Here is a 23,268-nt window from a genome sequence, read left to right as displayed (position 1 = left end):
TATGTGGAAGATGCCTTGTTAGTCATAAGGCAGTCAAGTAGCCATGAAAATCAGTTAAGCTTGAACCTATTGAATAAAAGAGCATAGTGTTGTCTATTGCTCAGTGGCCTTTAGATATGTAATGAATAGTAGTACTTTGGACCCTGTCAGATAGTGTTTTTCTTTGGATCTGATAAATTACACTCTTTTGTATCAGTGGTTCATAAAACACTCTTGTACTGTTATCTCTTTCTGCTCTAGTACTGTGGTCAACATACATGACAAAGGCATATAAATGTTGTTAGAAAACCTGATATTTTATTTTCCAACACAGTTTCAGCCACTGAGTTAACACTGATCTAAGTTCCATATAGGGCAGAAGATTGAGGGCTGGCCTGCAAATAGTTTGCAGAATGTATTTATATCCTATATGCACGATATACACAATCTCTTATGTAAGAATAACATACAGAGTTGGACTGTAGCTGTATAATTTCTTTATTAAGAATTTCTTATTGTATTCTGAATTTCTTACTGAACAGGCAGAAAATGTGTAAGATTAACTCCTGATTTGTTATTGGCTTGAAGGGTACTTTGTTTCTATTTACAGTATCAGGACTTGATTTCTTCCTTCTTCACAGTTGGTTCACGCACACAAAACCAGAGCTGGGTTTGTAGGTAAGAAGTTAGTGTTTTAATTGGATAAAGTTGAAGGCAGATCTTGCATTGCAGCAGGCCCCAAGTCTTACATCTGTGTCATTCTCTGAATGATATCCCTGTTACAGAGGAACACAATGCTAGGCCATTCCTCCGGGTCAGAGAGTTGCTTTCTCCTCCCCTCCTCTCCTCTCCCTTGTAAGAAAAATATCAAGAAGAATAAGCCCAGGAGTGTATTTTATTAACAGGATTAAGGGCAATAAACTTCCAGCAGCTTCTTTTTTTCTGGATGTTTTCTCATGCCCCCTTAAGTGTTTGCTCTGGTTATCTGTTTGAATTAGTTCCTCTCAAATGCGCCTGATTTAAGCAATAGTAGCCATAACCTGTAGGAACTGCTTGGCAGTACAAAAGAACAGTGATACTAGTTTGAATATCAGCAGTGCTCTGGCATGTCAAATAAGTAAAAGGGTCTGTTTAACTCAAATTGAAGATTTTTTTTTTATTTGCTGTGTTTGCAGTTCCAGGCAAAATCCAGTCCCACTTTCAGCTAACACTAAGAGCAGGAGCAATGTTTGTTAAAATCTTTGATCCAGTGTTTTCTGCCTCTCAAGCACACAAGTGTTGAGTCCTCTACTCCTCCTAACGACAGCACTTTGAAGACCGAGAGCTGAATTATAAAAAGAAAAGAATGTAAATGGGAATGCCTTAGCAAACAGTCAGTTTTCTCAGACTGGCAAGCCCAGGGGACAAGGGAAATGAAGCATTTATGAGCCTTTACTTGAAGGTACTCTTTCCTGGCTTTCAGGCTCTTTGGAACATCTGTTTTATGATCGCTTCTGGAGACCCCAGTTGTATCAGTCCTTTCCTTCCAGCAAAAAAATCTCAGTGGGTTAACCAGTAGTGACAATTTCAGCATAAGAATAAAAACTGTTTGCTAAGGTGGATGTTGGTTTAGCTGCTGATTTCAGTACAGTAGGACTGCAATTAGTATTTTGACACTTTTAGTATTTTCAGTTACTTCTGTATGAAATAATGTAACTAATTATCATCTTAAGCTGATTCAAAAGCTCTCTTGGCAACAGTGTAACACAATGGCTGCCTAAATAGTAAATGAAAACATAGCTAAAATGTGTCAAAGCTTAGGAACCTCTGCAGTACATTAAGAAAAATTTTGGAGCTCTAACACATAACCCAAGTGCTCAGCATCCTTGCAGATGTCTTTTACTGCAGCCTGGTTTTGCTTTGGCCTTTCTCAGAGTTGGCTTAAAGGGCAAGTTGCCTCGGATGACTAAATTAGTTGACCCAATGGAATTGATATAGGAGGAAGAAGTAAGATTACCATTTCAAATTACTATTTTCTATGTAAATTTGTATGTAAAATGAATCTAGGTCAATGTCTAGCTCTTTTAACGCGTTTTGTATTTTACAAAGGCAGCTATAATTAAGTTATAGAATTACAGAAATCTGGCTGAAAAGAAAATTTCTAGCTATAAGATATTTGAACCTTAAAGCAAAATATTTCTTGTGACTTTATAGCAATCCTGATAAAAACCCTTATCTGCCAGTTGTCATTATAAAAAAACAAGCCAAATCGGAATTCCTGCACTTTGAATTTCATTCCATCAGTTGACTCTAGATACCTTCCTTTTCCAGTGCACAATACTGAAATATTGTCAACACTCAGATAAGTAAAATAATGACACCCTCCCAATAATATTTTTATGAAAAAGGGGAGATTCATAGTATAATTTTCCACAGAAACCAGATAAACCAGGCTGAAAGACATTTTAATCAGAAAACTATTCCATTAGTTTGCTTGCAATCTTCAAGGTACTTCCTTATTTTCTGCCTGTTTCTGTAATCATATATCTTTACCTACCCAGAGGAATCTCATCTCAGAGACAATTTCAGAGAAACTCTGTGTATGCGGTCCCTCTCATTTATATGTGGCGTATTGTTCTACCTGTTCACATCCCATTTAAAGACTCAGTTCACCTGTGCTGCCCAGTGACAGTAAGCGGCAGTAACAAGGGGTGAGTATTATCCTGTCCCTGTTGAGTAAAATCCTACTCTGTGGCCTGTTCTTCAGGGAAAAATAGCCAAAGAAACCAAAGGAAAAAAAAAAGGAGGGGTGGGGGAGGAGAAAAAAAAAAAAAAGAAGAAGAAAATAAAGGGTTTCCCTTCTCTGTTTTTTGTTGGTTTTTTTTTGTTGTGTTGTTTGTTTGTTTTTTTTTTGTGTGGTTTTTTTTTTTTTATTAAATTATGTCTTTTCATATCCTCACTTGGCTTCCAACCCCCCAGGTTTAAAAGTATTTAGCTGGTGGTATATCTGTCATTACCTGCTCAGTGTTACTTAGAAGGTTTACTAAAACTGAAACTCAAAAGGTTTCATATATGCAGGACAGGGCTGCCACTGCTAGTGGTATTTACAGGAACTAGCACATTGCTGGTACTTGACTAATAGTGGATAATAGCAATAATGACAAAAGAAATTGTTGATCTGGACACGGCTCTATGCCCTGTATAGCATAGACAGTAAGAGCTTCTGCTGTAGCAGTTGTGTAGTTGTAAGATATCAGTAACAGTCCAGTAAATTACCGTTTCAGTGAAAAAGGATACTTACAGATACAGCTTAAAAGGAAGATTTATTAGTCAGCATAAGCTGGTGTGGCACAAAAGTGGTATTTTCTATTAATGCATGAACTTAATTATAGAGATAGCAAACAAATGTGTTTGTTGTGTACTGAATGACTATTATTAAAGTAAAATGCAACAAAACCTGGAATAATATTTCCTGAGAACTGGAAAGATGCACTTCATGGGTTTTAATAAGTATCTTTTCTTACTTCTTGAACTGCGGCCTGATTAAAGCTTAATCACTGGCACCTAACAGTCCTTCCCTGGGATTAGCCAAAGCAAGCCTTTCCTCCTGTCCCTCTTACTCTTTGTGCCTTGTGCATACTGCTCTTTATTCAGGGACCTGTCTCAGAGATCAGCGATAGACAAGGTGTGAAGATGAAACCTGGGAATGATTTTGGTAGGCCATCAGTGCATAAACATTTATTTAAGTAATAAGAATAACCACAACTTCGTTATTATTGTTTAATTGCAATAATATTGCAGAGTGAAAGTAGAGTGTTAACCTCCACCTCACCAGGACTAGAGAAAGGCTTTTACCATTGTTGCAGTGGAAATCTCTTAGCACCAACTCAATTTGGCTAAGAAAAGAGGGTAAAAGTATGAAGGGGGATGATTTCCTTAAGTGATTTAGCACACTGCTGATCACTTTAAAAAAAAAGCCAATAGATATTCAAATAAGGAACAAGCCTGCCAGCGTAAAATAGGATTCTCTTTGTATAGCACTGACAAATAATTTCATCCATGAAACACTTACAAAAGAGATAAAAAGGATCTCTTGAGTATTTGAATCCAGGCTTTGTTATTATGTTACTACATGAGTAAAAAATATTAATAATATAATTTGTATATATTCTCTTAGTTTCATTTTAAGATTAGCATTAGTTGTCTTGTGCTCTGTTCTGTCGGCTTTACTGAAGGTTAGGTATAATCATATCATTAAATGGTATTCACACTGAACATTTTAAATGTATTTTTATGTGTTTTGAACACAGGAAAAGAGATCCAAACACAGTGTAACCGTGACACAAAGTAACTATTATGTCCATTAGAGAAGACAGTTATATTATTGACATTGGAAAACAGGTTAAAATCTTCCCACATCCAGGCCAGTATTTTGGGTAAAAACATTTTTATTGAAAAGTAAAACTAGGATTTGTTTGGAGCTTTGTTTGGTTGAGATTTTTTTTTTTTTTTCCCCAAATAGGAAGTTCCAAAAAGGAGTCCAAATGAGTGCTACAAATTATTTCATAAGACAAATATAGGTTGCATATTACAAAACAACTAAACCAGACTAACCAGAAAGCCCTGGGATTAAGCAGATGAAAAGCCCATTCCAGATGGAAAACAGCCAAGAGACAAAGCTGCCCAGAGTCCAGAATGCTCTGTCAAAATTAGGTTATATTACAGTAGTCTTGAAAAGGAGGTTTGGAAAAGAGGCATAGTTAATACAGCAGTTAAACTGTGTTTGACAGGCTAAATGGAATAAATTTTCTAGCTCCAAATGGATGCACAGATCTCCTGTAGTGGCTGTTTTGCTCAAAGGATAATGAGAAGTGAAGAGGGAAAATTATTTCATTTGTCCAGACTATAATCAGTCACTTCCAGGAAAAGATGCCTTTCATGATTTTCCAGCAGCAATAGGAGTTGTTAAATATATTACCTAGTTGCACAAACTGCTTTGTGAAGGAAAATATGAAAAGTTATTAGAGAAACAAGAGGCACAGAAGTAATCTGTAAATTTCTAACTATTAGTCATTCTGCTGCCTTTGTGCCTTTTTTCTTTTTGTCTCTAAACTTCTAATAGCCTTAAAAGTATGAAAGTAATAGGATGAAGAAGTCTCAAAAGAAAAGGGATTTTTCATCTGGCAGCATGTCCAGCCCAAAAGCTGTAAAGGCTTTTCCTGAAACTTTAGGATTACAGAAATTTACTGAGTTTTGCCAGATTATTTGTTTCTGATAGAAATTCCCTACTGGTACTGCTGGTTTCTGGACAGTGATAGAAACGGTTACATAAAGTGATGGTAGGCATATGATTAAAAAGTACTCTGCACAGCTATACTATCCAAGAATTTCTGAGTGCCTAAATCTGTGCTGTCTAATCTAGTAATGAGAATATTATCACTCCCAAATTTAAACAGCAGGAAAGTTAAATCACAGGCAAGCCAGTCTTGTTCCTATTGAAATCAACACTATAGTGCCTGCAGTCTATCTTTGATATATAGGATGTGAGACTGAAGCCAGGATAGTAAGGATGTGATTTTGCATGCCTGTGTGCACTTAAAAAGGTAGAGAACTTCTCCTTTATTTTTATGTGTGCTGCAAGCTCTGAAAGCCACTCAAGGAGCACATGAATGGACTCAGTATTTCTATCTTTCCTAAGATCTCCAGGGGCTTGGACAGAGGGAAAAAAAGTTGAGCCCAGACTAATGTCCCCATGTCCAGAGAAGTTAGCGGGGGCACTAGTTATTAGCTTCCCTTCAGTGCCACCTGTATCAATCTGGTATCTTGGAAAAGGCTGGGTTCTCTAAAATAATGTCAGTTCTGAAGCAGATAGCTCTAAAGTGTAGGTTTAGGCATTATATAGCTGCATGTCAATTTTATCCTTCAGTTTTAACAGGGTTTTTTAATTTCACTTAAAAAAGAAGCCAGTTGCATTCTTCCAACACCATTTAATTCCCATCTCTGTGTGCACCTTCACTTTGTTTCTTGTAACAAAAAAGGCTTTTAAAGTTGATAAATGGCTGCAAAGATTTTGCTTTTACTTTGTTGCTTTTCTGTTTATTTAACCAAGAGCAGTTCTTTTAGTTCTGACCTCAGCCTTGTCAAATAGACTGTGTTTGTCAAACTGCTTCTGCTCCCGCTCCCATTAACTCCTAGCTGTTTCAATTGTCACGTTTGATGAATGGCTCAAGTGCTGCTAGCATCATTAAAAGCAGGGATACTGAGGGAAATATTATGTTGTACTGAGTACAAATGCACACCATAAATAGGAAAATTCCAGGCAAAGAAAATGTTTTCTTGCATAAAAGAAATTTCAAGTGGTTTAAACTAATCTCTTTTAATGCCATCTTTCATATGTGGAGGAGGCAAGAAAAAGCCCCTCAGGTTTCATGGTTGGTATTATCTCTTTATGATTAAAGAGCATTAGTAGCTTTATAACCTTATTTATATAGAGTTCATGCATACAGTGCTTGGGTCTGCTTGAGGGAACAGGTCTGCTTAGCGTGAATCAAAGCGGCAGAACCATTCCCACAGTGCTCCGTAAGTCCAGAGGGTCTGTCTCTTCCCAAAACAGAGGCTGCTGTTGCTCTAAGTTAGGGCTTCCTCTGCATAAAGTCATGCAGCACAATTATCATGCATTATTTCCCCTCCTAGACGGGTGGGAGGAGCAGCTCCAGGGTGCGTGTCCTGGTCTGCATCAGGTGCTGCCCTTGGCTCTGCCTGCCTGAGCAGTAACCACACCTGAACTTTGTCTAATGACCCACCTGGAAAAGCTTCATGAGTTTGGGCTTGCCAGAGACTGGCAGGAATTGGTTCTCCAATTGTGCTTGAGTTAGGATTTCAGTTGATGCCTTCTGGTGCTCTCTTCTGCCCTTTGCTGTACTTACAGCGCAGTGGGAGCAAGAACCAGAGTTCAGGATTAGTGCTGGGAAGTTCATTAATGGCCTCAGCAAAAAGGATAAATATTGTTATTGTTGGTGTTGTGGTGTTGGTTTGGATTCTGGGTTTTTTTTAACTGTTGAAGTCCAGCTAAAGGCCAAAGGATTTCTGTTTGGATAATTTTTTACATTCTTGAAGCAGATAAAATGATTCAGATGAATATTTATACAGATGCATTTCAATATGAAAAGTTAGATGCTTCTGGACTTGTGGCATTGCTGTGCTTATCAGGCTTAAGACAGTTACTGGGGAATTCTTTCATAATTTTGATTAAACTGTAATTCCAACTATATGTGCATATATGTGTAGCTGGTTCTGATATACCTGGTTGTTACTCATGTGGAATTTTCATCATGAATAAGTACACTGTTGCAGTATATTTTTCCTGGACTGTGATACAAACCATCACAATGAGAGCAGCAGGCAAATCATTAAAGCAACTCTGTAATGGCATCAGGAGTAGGCCCTCAAAGTTTATTTTTTCCCAAGCTACAGCAGCACTTTGTGGTGTTTCCTTACTAGTGGATAGAAGGGATTTATTGATCTCTGTCTTTTATGAAACGCAGAGAAAGCAAAAAAACTTCCAGTTGTGTCAGAAACTCAGCCAGCTTCAGTGTGTCTCACTCTGCCTGGTTGCTTGAGTGCAAGCAATGGCAGAAACTGTCTCTCTGCTATCACAGCTAACTCAAACTTTAATTTTGAAATGCCAGTTACTGAGCTAGAGGCATCATACCCGAAATTAATGATTTGCATCGCAGTTAAAGCATAAAACTTTAAAGAGTTTATGTGAGAAGCATTAGTAATTAATGGATTCACTTGAGACCTTTTTCCCTTTCTTAGATGCCATTAAGCAGCAGAACACAGGGGTGGTCTGTGGGTTGCCAGCAAGTTACTGCTGCCAGCTCTGCAGAAGTGACTGCGCCCTGTATATTCAAACTACCCCTCTCACCTCACACACCCATGGGGTGATTGATAGTATTTGTTGTTTCCTTCCAAGTGGAAAGGTACTCCACTTCCTCTGCACTAGATTACTCAGGTGTGTATGTATTTAGATTTCAGTGATCTGGAAATTGACAATACAAAGGTAATGAAGACTTTCCATTCAGTCAAACCATAAAATAGTATTTCTGTATATAATCATGAATGTATGTTTCAGTCCTGGCATGCATCAGGTAACTGATGCTTGTTGCCTAGGACCATAAATATATATTTGGTTTCCTAAACAGTTTCTTTAAATCAATAGAGTTCACAGTTCTTTTGTTATTGACTGAGTGGTAATACTCTAAGGGAGCAAAATACTTTCCTTAGAACAAGTGCTTTTTTTCAGCCTCAAATGTATTCCTTTTTGTGTCTGTATCAGAATTAAATATTAATCAAAACAAAGTAGGAAAGCTGCAATCATTTTTAATCACAATTTGTTGGTGCCAATGGATTTCTGTTACTCTTAGGAGTACTGAAACCTGCAGAATATGAATTGATTTGACTAATGACATTCAAAATGAGTCTATAGGAACAGCTTTTGTACTTAAAATTGCTTCTATGGGACAGGATTATAACCATCAGGGTAGCTGCATCTCAGAATTAAATGTAAGTATGTGCTATACACAGGTAGGTACCGAGCCCCAAACCCAGACATACTTCTCACTAAAATCCATGAGACCAGCATTTAGGGATAAAATAGACTTGGAGATCTGCAGGCTAGATTGGTCTCTAGTGAATTGTGATCTTACATAGAAAAGTGAGATTGGAGATGACAGAGCAAGTACACACTTAATTTTCTTTACTTTGTTTTTCTTGCTTGCTTGTCATTTCAATTTGCCCCTGAGTGTTTGTCTTGCTCTCTTCCCACCCAGAAAGAATACTAGGGCTGGATGGTAAATGAGGGACAAAAATAGTATCAAACATAAATAACACTGAGGTTTTGTGCATATGCCTTTTAAGAGAGTAACTTTAAAAAAAAACATGTTGTGTCATTTGAAATTTTCTAGCTTTTATTAAGCAAAATGACAATTATATGTTTGCATTTATATTCAGATCAATGAAGCCAGAAGTGGGGGGGTTTCTCTGTTTTGAAATTCATAAAAATGTGACTGAAAAGAATGATTTTCCCTTGCATTAAAATCTTAAATCATCCTCAGAACATTCTTTTGTAGCACAGGTGTGCTTGTCTCCTGTTCTCTATTTCACTCTCATCTCACATACATAACACAAGAAGCCTTAATCACATATTAATAATTTAGAAATATTAACCTGGACCTAAATTGTGTTCTTTTCTTCCACTTTGTCATATCTGGACTAAGAAAAGCACTTTTAGCTGTGGCAGAAATACTGGCATTGTCCCACAGTGCCCAGAAATCAAAAGAAAGACTAGCCAGGGCAATTGGTAAATTAATGTTTTAGTCACATTGTGTGAACTCCAGCTCTCACCAAAGGGAGAGAAGCTGGAATTTCCTCCTGTTGTATCTCTGTGCTATAAAATAGGATGTTGCCTGGGCTGCATCAAAAGGAGCGTGACCAGCAGGTTGAAGGAGGTGATCCTGCCCCTCTACTCTGCTCTCGTGAGCCCTCACTTGGGGTATTGTGTGCAGTTCTGGTGTCCTCAACATAAAAAGGACATGGAACTGTTGGAACAAGTCCAGAGGAGGGCCAGGAGGATGATCAGGGGACTGGAGCACCTCCCGTATGAAGGCAGGCTGAGAAAGGTGGTGCTGTTCAGGCTGGAGAAGAGAAGGTTGTGTGGAGACCTCATAGCAGCCTGCCAGTATCTGAAGGGGGCCTAAAGGGATGCTGGGGAGGGACTCTTCATTAGGGACTGTAGGGACAGGACAAGGGGTAATGGGTTAAAACTTAAACAGGGGAAGGTCACCAGTCCAGAAGCATCTAACTTTTCATATTGAAATGTATCTGTATAAATATTCATCTGAATCATTTTATCTGCTTCAAGAATGTAAAAAGTTATCCAAACAGAAATCCTTTGGCCTTTAGCTGGACTTCAACAGTTAAAAAAAAACAGAATCCAAACCAACACCACAACGCCAACAATAACAATATTTATCCTTTTTGCTGAGGCCATTAATGAACTTCCCAGCACTAATCTTGAACTCTGGTTCTTGCTCCCCCTGTGTTGTAAGTACAGCAAGGGGTAACGGGTTAAAACTTAAACAGGGGATGTTTAGATTGGATATAAGGAAGAAATTATTTCCTGTTAGGGTGATGAGGCACTGGAATGAGTTGTCCAGGGAGGTTGTGAATGCTCCATCCCTGGCAGTGTTCAAGGCCAAGTTGGATGAAGCCTTGGGTGACATAGTTTAGTGTGAGGTGTCCCTACCCGTGGCAGGGGGTCTGGAACTAGATGATCTTAAGGTCCTTTCTAACCCTAACTATTCTATGATTCTATGAAAGTTCTGAATTTATTATCTAATGCTACCTTCTGCTTGTCCTTTTGGCTGTTTCCTCTATTATTGTGGGAATTTTCAGTCCACCCAGCTTGACTGAGCATTTTTGTCTGGAAGCATACTGGGAGCAGCTTTCTCCTGAGGTACCTGACACTTACCACTTCAGCTTGAGCATGCTAGAAATTCAGAAGACTTCAAAGGTGGGAGCTTCTGCACTCAAACTGTAGTTTTAGAGGTGAGTAATCAGCCAATTACAGGACTATTTCAGTTGGCTTCCCTGTGATTCTGTGTTGCTGCTGTGTTTTCTTTACTATTTCTAAATACTCTGTTATGGATCAGCTCCTACAAACTCCTAGAGCCATTCTCCAGACTAGGCCTTTGTCCAGCTTTAAATTTAGTTTTTATGGGTTTCACTGGGCTATCAGGTCCCTGCTTATTGTGAGTCAGCTGACTTGAGTGATTCAGAAAACCTGACTGACTCACAGAAGCTGAGAGTATTCAAGTGGCTATGGTCTGGCCATAACTGTCGTAAGAAGGAGTTAAATATCACAAAGAGCTGGGAATCCCCATGTCGGAATTCTGCACCAGAGTTATTAGATTCCAAGTCATCACAAATGCTTGTTTTTCCCAAAAACACATACACCCTTCTGACATCTCTGATTTTCTGGTATAAATGAAAAATCTTTTAATGATAATCAGAGTCAAGTATCAGTTCCAGAAAGCCATCACTATGCATTATAGGCACTTACCCACATTAGAAAACAAAACCAAGCAAGCAATCTACCATTTTCTGGGATTAATGCTATGAAACATTGTATGGGTGGTCCATAAGTGGACAGAATGTTGCACTAATGTGTGACTGCGTGGCAGTTAAGCTTAATTAGGGAAGGGTTTGAAAAAGACAGATGAAAGTAAGTTATGGGAATGAATGCAACTGTGCTATTGGGGACCACATTTTGCTATGCTGGTTACCCTTATTAGCCCTTAATGCTCAGCTCTTTGGTTTAGTTTAGCGTTCCCTCTGTTCTACATGGAGTAACAGAGGTAACAGTGAATGTGGATGTTTATTTTTGTGTGTGTGCTCTGGGGAAATTTCTGCACAATTTGATATTTTCAGTGCTTTCTGAGCATCTGATTCTGAGTCCAGTGATTTTCCCTGGTGGGATGACCGTGGTAAGCAGACCTGGAGTAGTTGCCAGGTTTCCATGTTACATAGTTCAGTCTCTTTCAGAGCAAAACACTTCAAGGTTTCTGTGCTCAGAGTCAGACTGTTTCAGTGCTAAGTGTCTATTCCCTCTCCAAGAGAATTTTAAAGAAAACCAAATTTAACATGCTGAAATCCTCGATAAAACCAAATTGCTTTTTTCTATTCTGGCCTGGTTGGCTATTACTGCAGGCATCATTCTGTGGTATGCTGTGTTATACTGGGTATTATTTAATTATGGAAAATAATTAAGTAGAAAAGCAGGGAAAAACATTCTTTGCAAGCAGCAGTCAGTCTTTGTTAGCTTGGATAGTGTTTGGCTTTGCTTTCCACCAGGACACTGGGGTGCTTTTTTTCCCCTCATGAACTTTTCATGTCCAAGATGAAATATGTATTCTGTGGACAGCTTATTTAGGAAAGCACCAGTTTCACATGAAAGCTCTCAGGGAATTATATGTGGAAAACATATATGGGTACAGGGAAACACCGCTTAAAAAGAATGACTACATGGTCAGCAGCTGTGATTTATGTGCATTCCTTTTTAACCAAAAAAATGTGTGTTCAAACAAGTCTTTTCTTTTTTCATTGCAGCTCAGCAAGGTGGCTTTGACTGCAGTTGTTTCACCTTCCCATTGTCTTAGTTTTTGAAAACAAGAAAGCTAAACCTAGCACTTTGTGTTTTCCGTTACAAAGGTTATTCCCATATGAAAGGTGCAGAAAGGACACCTTTCTCCACTGAAGAAAGCTGAAGTAACTGTCGATAAAAGTATCACACATAAAAGACCATGTCAAAAATGAAAACAGAGAGACAAAAGGATTCCTGAGCTCTGTGTGTTCGATCCATGTTTACCTGCACATACACAGATGTAAAATGTGCAAATGATGTGTGTGAATGTTTCCTACAGGTCAGATTTTGTGGAAATCAAATTACAAATTTTATCCCTTGAAAGGATTCTCTTACAAAGCCTCTAGGTGGGAATCTCATATTTATTTAGCACAAAGTGCTATTTCTGAAGAGCCCCCTTAGCTGGGCAGCCTTGCTCAGATCCTCTACTTGCTTCCACATCTGTAGCTGGAAAGTGATTGCTCAGCTAAAGAGTTGCTGGACCGTGAGGTAATGAGAAACTCCAGGGTATGCTTGGATCTGTGGTAACATAATGCTTGCAAGGGGAGCTGGCACAGTCTCCTTGGCAGAGTTGTTACAAGCCCTCCATAGACATCCTTTCATGGAAATAATTAGACATTGGTGAAAGGCTGAAGTGGTTATGAAGGAGTAGGTGAAAAAGCCATTTCCCCACTAAAAGCTTAAATCCAGTGTTTATTAATTCCTGTTAGGTGACCAAAACATTACCCATCTGTCATTTTGACGATAGCCACCCTCTTTTCATCTCCTTGACTGCCTGAAATGCTCTGTCTCACACCTCTGCTCAACATGCTGTAAGTGCTCCTCTCCACCAGGTTTCTCGGGATCTGCTGGCACCTTCGCAGCAGGCGAAGTGACTCTGTGGGTCACTGTGAGTCACTGAGATGGACTCCAGAGGGAATTCTCTGAGTTGAATCAATTAGTGAGGCCAAAAGCTGGCATGCAGCTTTTGCTCAGTTAATGACAGGGAGAATGCAGCTGGATTGGTACTGGCTGCTTAACAAGAATCTACATGGCATCAGGATGTGGCCTTCTATGATTTGGTATTTTTTAAGGTATATTTGATGCCAGGATGTTGCAATGTTACTTGTTGGAACATCCAGGGAAAAGTGAGTTTTTACAGCTCAGAGTTTGAGAGACCTGTGACAGCAGCTGGAGCTATTCTCTCTCTGCTCTCCCCCCAGCACCACAAGCCTTCACGAGGCCAGAGAAATTGAGGCATATGAAAGGAACCTGCTGAAAAAATACACTCAAACAAGTCCATTATTTCCAGTGTTCTAGTAGATGCATATCAGTCCCTATTTCTGCAAGAGATGTTATTTACAGGTGAAGGAACTCATGCTTGTTGGTATCTTTTGCCTCCTTCTACCCTATCCTCCCATTCCACTTTCCCCACCTCCTTCCCCCTCTTGTGACTTTCCGGTGTAAGCTGCCACAGCAACCCCCTGTTTGGGATCCAGGAGCACTGCATCACCTCTGGCCCAAGGTGAACCTTGATGCCAAACACCTTGATCTCATGTTCCCAACACCTTGCCCTGCCAGCAGCAGGAAGAAACTCCAATATATAAACTCCATAATAATGTGTGGAGGGTGGCCAAAATATTTTGTGAGTGTTCTGTCTTGAAAGGGTAACGAAGCTGCCTCTTTCTCAGTGAGCTGGCAAGCAAGCAGGCTAAACCACTGGGGAGCATGCTTCAAAGGAGAAGTGCAGAGCACAAACTCCCTGGGTTTTGCACTTCCACTGGGGGCTGAGCTTTGCCTCTTTCCACCTTTTTCTAGGCTGACTGCTCACTGTCACACAAAGGAGTCATGGATGGGAGAGGATGAGTGGCTGTTTCAGTGCATTAGCTTCAGACTGAGAGTTACACTGGGAAGCATTTCTTAATTTATACCGAAATAAGGACTTGTTTAACATGTAAAGTAAACCCAGAAAGTTATTCCTATAAATCTGGTTTAAAATCTACCTATTTAGGAACTCGGAGCAAAAGAAACCTCCATGATGCTACAAACACAGCCAGATTCTTTGGGCTTGTTCAAAAAGCTCATTCTTTCTGTCATTCCTCTCTGACCTCCTCCCTGCTAGTTCCAGGATGAAAAGTGAGACAAAGATCTGCTGACAAATGGGCTGAGCCACTGCCGACATTTGCAAATCCAGCTTCTTCAAAGTGAGAGCTAATCGACATGTTCCCACGCTGTGCATTGATGAGACTTACGATGCAATTCAAGGAATTAATTCACTGTGGTGCAATCTCATTTTGAATCCACTTCTCTTGCTATGTGTCAGAGGGTGAAGGAAGCAGAGTGTCGTACAAGTTATGAAGAACAGTCACACACAAGTTTCACAAACCATGTAAGTTTGTCTTTGACAGATTTTGTATTTTGGAGGGGTTCTTCCCTTACAATTTAAAATGCATTAGCCTCTCCCTGCTTCTATTTTCCTCCCCCTCTAAGAGAGAGAGACATTTTGCAGTGATTTAAAAGGAAAGTAAGCCCATAAGAGTTTGTACTGAATAATCTGCAAATAAAGAAAAAGAATAATGGTTAGTTGAGGGTATTATCTGAGGGGTGAGGTGCATGTGCATGGAATAGTGATTCAAGCAGAGCTTTAAAATTGATGTCTAAAATTCAGATTTTCTCTCTCACTTATGGGATCTGGCATGAATGCTACTCCTGTTTTACAGTGGTGAGAACAGTCCACTCTGTGTTTTGCAGTCTGTGCTAGGTACCAAAAGAGTGCCCGCAGGATCCACACAGGAAAAACATGTTGGCATTCCTAACCTAAATCCTATACTCTTGTTTTAACATTTGCACGCAGACTGGCCTCTTTGCTCTGTTTTCCAGCAGGAACTGCACTTTGTTTCCTGTGTAGCTGAACCCAACGCAGGGTAGCCTGATGCACCAAACAGGAGCGAGTAGCAACGCACTGCAGCCTTCTTACGTGTCCCGAGAGGTGCTGTTTGAGTTACACTGCCCTTTTTGTCGAGGGCAAAAGGGGCAGAAGAGGTCTCTTGTTCCTCATTTAATTACTGTGGGGTATATGTCACAGGCAGCACATCTCAAAGCCCTTTAAACAGTGCTGAAGAGAGGATCTGTGTCATTTCCACTGAAGGGCTGGGTTTGGTGTGCCTCGCTGGGGAGCCATGGGTAGCCATGACATGGCAAACAGAAGCTAAGCTGCTCCATGCTTAGTGCCTTTCCACAGCTCTCCAAGCATGTGGTGTACCTGCCTGGCGTAGTTATATAGTAGAACCAGAAATATTGCAACATATTTATTTATTTCATTGTTGTCTTCATTGCACAAGTGTCATTCCATTAGAGCTGATGTAATGGAGAATCAGGCCCTTGGGCTAATGTGCTAAACTATGCGCTGGCTGTGTAAGCTAAAGACTTTCAATTCACTCATTTTCTAGTTGTCCCTAGCAGAGCAAATGAAAATATATCATTGTTCTCAAGACTGCTGAATAAAACAAGTCCTTTTTTAGATTTCAGTTCCGTAATCATGAATAGTAAATTTAATCCATTCATGCCTGGTTTATAAAGGAGCCTGCTAACTAACCAGATCTGAAGAGGTCACTTTCTCAGAAAGTATTGCAGTAAGAGAATTGTTTGTCTTCATTGCTTTCTCAATATTTTATTCTCTTTCCCAGGAAGTGATTAGATTTTCTAGTCTTCTGGACATCAAAGATATTGGAGAAGAGACTGTATGAACTGGATGGGTAACAGCTGTTACAGACGGATTTGCTGGTGGAAAGGGGAGAGAACTAATTTGTTTTATGTGTTTCCTACCGCTGCTGGCACCTTTCACTGTGGCATGCAGTTCCTATCCTGTGACAGGAAATGGCTTTGCACAGGAGTCCTTATCTACAGGCTTACACCTACCTTTGGGTTTCGCTATTTATAAGTAACTTTTCCAAATGTCTTCATCATAGCTCTTTCACCTGCTCTTCCAGTAGTTTAATTGAGTTAATAGCACTGATTGACAGATTTTAATTTCTGACTTTTTAAAGTCAAAATGTTTTGTTTACTCCACTTCTGGATATTTTGGGACACTTTAAAATGGATTTATTTCTGGGAAATGAATTCCTCAAGAAAGGCTACACAGGTCTGAAACAGAATTTCAGCTTGAATAAAATGCAGTGTCTCTGCTGTGTGCTGCCATTTAATGTGGGAGTGAAGGTTTGCATTAATCTTCTATCTTTTCTCATCTGGTGAAAAGTTCCTTGAGCTCCTCTTTTAGACTACTCACAGTTTAGGAAAGATCTTGGAGGAGAAATGGTGACTTGTAGTATTGCAAAGTACTAACTGGTAAAACAGGTTGTGCATAATAACAGGATTTTACTTTGCCAACACTATCTGCTCTTATTCAGCTAAGAGTAAAGAGACCTACAGTTTTAATCAGATTCAAAGAAAGTCACACTACTACTTCTTTTTCTTACTTTAGGTTTGTACATACTTTCACATATGCATGTTGGGGGTTTAAGCACTTAGCCTCATGTTCTCAAAGCTTCAGCAAAAGACAGCATTTTCAATATATATCATCTGAAAAAGATGTCCTATGTTGTATAAATATTATAAGACATCTAGTCTAATCTAAAAATTCAAGGGAGACTGGTATGTTTCTCAATCTAGTCTTCCTGAGGTAGCCTAGATTAGTATTTTCTCCTTCCCTGCTTTGAGCAACATCAGAATCCATTGCTGATGCAGAGAGGAGACTGGCTTTACCCAGTCTGTGAGGATCCATCCTCAGACCTTTGCAAAACCACTCAGGGTCTTGCAGACTTTGAGCCTTTTCTGCAGACTGGCCTGGGGGCACTGGGCATCTCTTCTTGGAGAACATGTGGGCAGGAGATAGTCTGTGTCAAATGCTGCTTGGGCTGCTGTTGAAGAATGAATCCCATCTGGAGACGGACGGAAAGAAAGCCATGTACAGAAAGCTATCTCTAATGGGATTTGGGATTTTGTTTTTTGTTACGTTCTTTTCTTCCATCTCTTTCATTTGCTCCCTGACTTATGCTCTATATGTTTCAAGCAAATGGCCCCAGAAAGGGAGGAAGTCCCTTTAAAAAATAGCTACTGAGCTCTTGTGCAAAGCATAGAATATTGTTTTCTGCACAACCAGTGGAGAAGTGAGAACAGCTCTGCCAATGTCAAGACAAAATTCTCCATCTTTAGTGAGTATTTATAGACTGTGCAGTAAAGATCAGACAACAAAGGGAGGTGGCTAATTGAGGAAGATCCTTGATTTTTCTTCAATGAAAACAAGTTTGCTATGTACAGTTCATGCAAATAGGGAGAGAAAAAGGTGTCTAACTAATCATGAAAGGTATGGTGAGATCTAGATTGCAGGCTCTGCTTTACACATAGCTTATTCCATATGCAAAGTAAGGACTCATGAAGGTGAATGTCACCCTAATGGCCTACTTACACTGAAAAATTACTCCTGTTATCTTGAGTTCCTCAGGTCACATACTAACACACACAGAATTAAGCCCACTTACTGCTGGCACATTGGCAAAGGCTGGTGTAAGTCACAACCTTTTAATGGTGTGTTACAGGACAACCAGAAGAGAAGCCCAAGAATCAGCAGCACCTTGTGCAAGTGATCGCACCAAAAGATTGACAACCTATGAACACAACAAGTAATTCATCTGCAGTAACTCACAGACTACTGTAGTTTTTAAAGTGTCTCCTTCTCTGGGGACATCTAAAACCCACCTGGACACAATCCTGTGCATCCTGATGTAGGTGAACCTGCTTTAGCATGGAGGTTGGACTAGATGATCTTGGGATGTCCCTTTCAAACCCAAGCATTCTGTGATTCTGATTCTCTAAGCATTTCCCACAAAAGAACACTTATTTGTGGTGACTTTAAAATGTTATAACACTGCTCTGAAGCAGTACAGAAATGGTGAAATTTAATGTGTGTAATGAACATGGAATTAAAGTTCTATGTCTCAATAACTCCACAATGAACATGTATAATATTTTTCCTCTCACATAGTTGCACCTTCATAGAACCTGTGAAACTGTAGCTTGCAGAGGAAAAATAAAAGTACAGGGCAAATTTATCTAACCAGAGCTGTATTACTTATAGGAATAAGTACCCAGTCTATAGATTGTGTACTTGGCCATAGATACTTGGACAGGCACTTTTCAAACGAGTTTAATCATGTTTCATTGTTTACAGCTTGTGTCTTTCTTTGAGTATTGCATCCATAATTTAATATAACTTAAGATAATTTAAGAGCACAACCTGCTTGTAAGCTTAGTTGTGGGCAATATTTGAAAGAAAAGGAAAAGTTGGTTAGTTATCATAGTTTGTAACTCCAAGGCATTCAAATTTGAATTTCTTGGTGTTTGCTTTTTTTGTTAAAGAATTTTTTCTTTCTATGAATTTCTGTCTGTAATTTTGCCATTTCTGTTCCTGTAAATACATATATTCTCATGTAGTTTAGGAAAGAATGACAGCATTACAGGGATTTTGGACAGATTTTGAGCTCTGCTACATTGCTAGAACATCTCAGAATTTCCAGGGGCCTCAGATGGGTTGATCCAGATTTACAGTTGTGTAACAGCACAGAATTCAATCCATTTACATTTGTTTCAGAGCTAATGCTTTAGTCATCTAGGTCCCTAAACTGGTTATCCAGTCCAGTTCTTCAGTAGTGTTGCGCTCACAACTTTTATGAATCTTATGTAAAATTAGATGATGGCAAATAGTTATAAACTGAGCTTTCCAAGATGGAAACTGCTGATATTTTATATTAATTTCTAGATATATTATGACACTAGTGCTCTTAGAGAAAGTTCTCATTTTCAAAATATGACCTTATGGTGTGTTTTATCTTACTGGCTTCTTGCTATATTGCCAGAATGCAGTGTATTCAAACAGAGGCAACCAAAATGTAGGCTTCAGCAGCCTATGCATGCAGAGAAAGAGTGCAAAGCTGGTTTTCATTTCCTAGAAACAGACCATGGTTACAGTATACCTCCAACTGAATGTCTTTTTATTACTGGTTTTGTGGTTTTGATTTTGATTGAGTTTTTTTGTTTAATGTTTTTGAGGCATGTGTATCATACGCTCACAGGAAAAGTCCAAGTTTTAGAAGTTATCTTAGAGTGAATCTAATGTTTTTGAAAGCTTTACTGAAAACCATCAGCCTGCTAACAAATACAGCACCTCCAACCCTTTCTGCAGTCTTTGTGAAAGATACCTTAAGAGACCCCTGAGTGCCTGGCTCAAGAGGTCTTATTCTTGAGAAGAAAAGCTGGACTCTTTGCTCCTATGCTGAGTTTCTAAGACTATCAAAAAAAAAAATCTGTGTGAGAAAGGTCAACTTAAGAAATAATATCTTGAAGAAGATATTAACTTATGAAAGCATATTTTATTACTGACCTTTATGAACAGCTGTTAGTTTTCAAACTTCTGTATAATTCAGCTGAACTGTCAGTTCCCTGCCCTCAGTAATTTAAACCCCATATTTTCCATAGACTATCCTGCATTATGCAAAATGTTATTAGCAGAAGGGGAGAAAAAAGGGATTCTGATCAGAAATCAGAACTGCCTCAGTAAATCCTGGTTCAAATATGTAATGAATGGGGGTTAAACTGCCAGGAGCAATTTGTGAGTAGTTCTTGGGCGATCACTTACAACAATCTTGGTTTTCAGGAAAAGGTGTGAAGATCAGCCACTCAGCAATGCTAGTTCTTACCTTGAGCATTAACGTATTTTTCTCCTTGCCATCTTTCTTTTTATATATTTTCACCTAGCTATATTTATAAAATTATAAATTGGTAATAGATGGATATAGATACAATTATTTAACTTTTTTTACTCTCTTTTTCCTTCATATTTTATTTCTCTTGAAGAAATGCAAATATTATATTCACTTCTCAGATGACTTTTCCATACCAAAAGGATTTGAATGGCTAAAAGTTAAAAAGCTGATTTTGCGATATCTCTGGTGGCGTGGACTCCTCTTGTTTATTTGCATTTAGGCTCCTGTGATAACATTCTGGTAAGATCTGAGATGGGATTTCATTTCCAAGAAGTAGACTGGACATCACTGGAAGTGGAATACTCAGTACGACTTCTCAGGTGATAAGACAGGGATAAGATCAAATAACTCGGTGAAACAACAAGATGTATTCAGCAGTTTTGCAGAAAGGATTATCTTTCTGAGAATGTTGAACCCAGATAGAACCAGGAAGTTTAATCATTGTTTAGCAGTTCATGCCCTTCTGAAACCTGGTCACTGTCTATGTCAGGAGTTATACAAGGCTAGGCAAGGTTCACATCCTGATGGCTCGCCATCCATAGTTGAAAAAGCTTATATGAAGCTGATAAGAGCAGCTGATATGCAGCTAGTATACAGTTCATTTATTCTGAACTCTGCTAAGTACTGCATTTTAAAAATCTTCCTCTTTTTCAGCCTGAATGGTATTTCTCTGGCAACACCTTTTATGTGGCTTTAGAGCTGTGCCCAACAACTAGTTTTGCTCTGGTTTCTGGAGCATTGCCTACAATTTCTATCAAGTTATTGGCATATATGAAGAACTGTGCATTTGTTGAAATCAAGGGTTATTTCAATTTTGTAGGCTTATTCAATAATCACCAATTAATCATGATTCAGATGCTCGTACAGGAGATGGATTACTTTATGTAACAGGTTCAACTCTTAGTCTTACTAAGGTAAGCCTGGAGTTATTCTTGTAAGCAGAGCTGACTCCACTGTCTGCCTCTCTGTTAGTTTGACTACAGTGATGGAGCTGTTACTCATATTAGACAACACCAGCAATGTGGTATCTTGTCCTACATTAGCTTAGCAGGAAGAGGGTGAATTTGGCAGCTTGATCTGTGCTGGTCCCTCTTACTTTCATTCAGAAAATCATTTGAAAAAAAGTGTGTCAGTTCCTCTCTGTTTTGACAGAGATGGTTAACCTCCAAACAGCTTCCTTTATTGATAATTTCTCAGTTAGAATGCAATGCATGTTTAGTACTTAGAAAATGTGTATTTCACAAACTGCCTTGCTGACTGAGAAGCTTTGGTTACTTTTTTCTTTCAAAACAAATACATATCCTTACATTCGCAGATGGACAAAGCCAATGAAGAATATTCTTATAATCTTTCTGAAATATCAAACTTCTCATGGCAGAACATACCAAACCATCCAGTGAGAAAGCAGGCCATGCAAATAGCCTTTCTGAATTCCTAATTGTTTGCTCTGGCAGTTCCCAGTGAAGAAGCCTGTTGTCTTTGGAAAGCTATGCTTGTTTTGGGTTTGAACAGCATATGTCTTTAATTATCAGCCCTAGCCACAGGGATAAGTATCACAAATATCTGCTTGAAGGCCTTTTGCTCTTGGCAACCCAATATATACTTGGCAGCCTCTTTGACAGTGGGACTGAGGGGAGAATCAAAGTTGACTCATTGCCTTATACCCTCTCAGGGAGAAGAGAGAATAAAAAGGGCAATTGCTGCTTCCTTCTGTTGCCTGAAGCAAGTCTTTCCTGTTTTGCAGAGAATAAACTAATGCCATATTCTGAAACAATCTGCCCTCTATATGAACAAATTATTCCATTCAGTACCATACAGCAGTTCTGGAGCTTGGATTCCTTGTGTACCAGTCCTGAGTGGAGTTCAGAAATACATAACCCCAAGCATAAGAAGAAACAGACACTCACATCTTCCATTCGAGACTCAGCTTCAACAGAATCTACTGTCATGTTCTTCAGCTCAGTGTGCAGTAAACTCTACTGAAAATGAATTTGTAGAGTGCTGTGTACTCTTTCAGGTGGAGAGACTGCAGTGCATGTTTTATTTATTGTGCCCAAGCTGTTAATATATTCTGATATCCTATTGCAGGATTAGGACTAGTACAAGTGAACATCACCCCGTAACTTTCAGTGAAGGTATGTTCATTACTCTGCCTGTGGATATAACGTCCCAAATACTCCCCTTCATATGCCACACTGAAATGAAATAGTCATTAGTGACTTGGTAACATCATAATATATAGGGGGAAGCCCAAGACCTAATGTATGCATTTGCTCAAAATTAAGCAGGATGCCAGATGAGCTTTGATTCATTTTAGAAAAATTGCTAGCAGAGCTCCAAGCTCACATCAAGTGATGTCAAGATATTTGCTCGTGTCTCCATCGCCCTTTATCTCAATTGATGCAACTGCCAGAAATAATTTTCCTTAATACAAAAACTTCACACATTTTGCACAGTGCTCTTTCCTGTGTAAATCTCAACAGTTTATGTGTCCCTTTGTTTGTGTTTGACACTGTTTTGCATGATATCCTTGTCTCTAAATTGGAGAGACATCAATTTGATGGATGGACCACTCGGTGGATAAAGAACCGGCTGGATGGCTGCACGCAAACAGTTATGGTCAATGGCTCAATATCCAGCTGGAGACCAGTAACGAGCAGTGTCCCTCAGGGTTCAGTGTTGGGACTGGTCTTGTTCAACATCTTTGTCGGTGACATGGACAGTGGGATTGAGTGCGCCCTCAGCAAGTTTGACGATGACACCAAGCTGTGTGGTTCGCTTGGTATGTTGGAGGAAAGGAATGCCATCCATAGGGACCTCCACATGCCTGTGAGGTGGGCTGATGCCAACCTTATGAAGTTTAACCATGACAAGTGCAAGGTCCTACACCTGGGTCAGAGCAATCCCAGGCACAGCTACAGGTTGGGCAGAGAAGAGATTCAGAGCAGCCCTGCAGAGAAGGACTTGGGGGTGTTGGCCGATGAGAAACTTAACATGAGCTGGCAGTGTGTGCTCACAGCCCAGAAAGCCAGCCATATCCTGGGCTACATCAAAAGCAGCATGACCAGCAGATCTAAGGAAGTGATCCTGCCCTTCTACTCTGCTCTTATGAGACCTCACTTGGAGTATTGTGTCCAGTTCTGGTGTCCTCAACATAAAAAGAACATGGAACTGTTGGAACAAGTCCAGAGGAGGGCCATAAGGTTGACCAGGGGACTGGAGCACCCCCCGTATGAAGACAGGCTGAGAAAGTTTGGGCTGTTCAGCCTGGAGAAGGGAAGGCTGCATGGAGACCTCATAGCAGCATTCCAG

The sequence above is a fragment of the Pezoporus wallicus genome, unplaced genomic scaffold (genome assembly GCF_028554395.1).
Source record: "Pezoporus wallicus isolate ANWC-B61680 ecotype Strahan unplaced genomic scaffold, APGP_CSIRO_Pwel_v1 scaffold_2617, whole genome shotgun sequence".
Lineage (NCBI taxonomy): Eukaryota > Metazoa > Chordata > Aves > Psittaciformes > Psittacidae > Pezoporus > Pezoporus wallicus.
Note: the sequence above shows the minus strand (reverse complement) of the source record.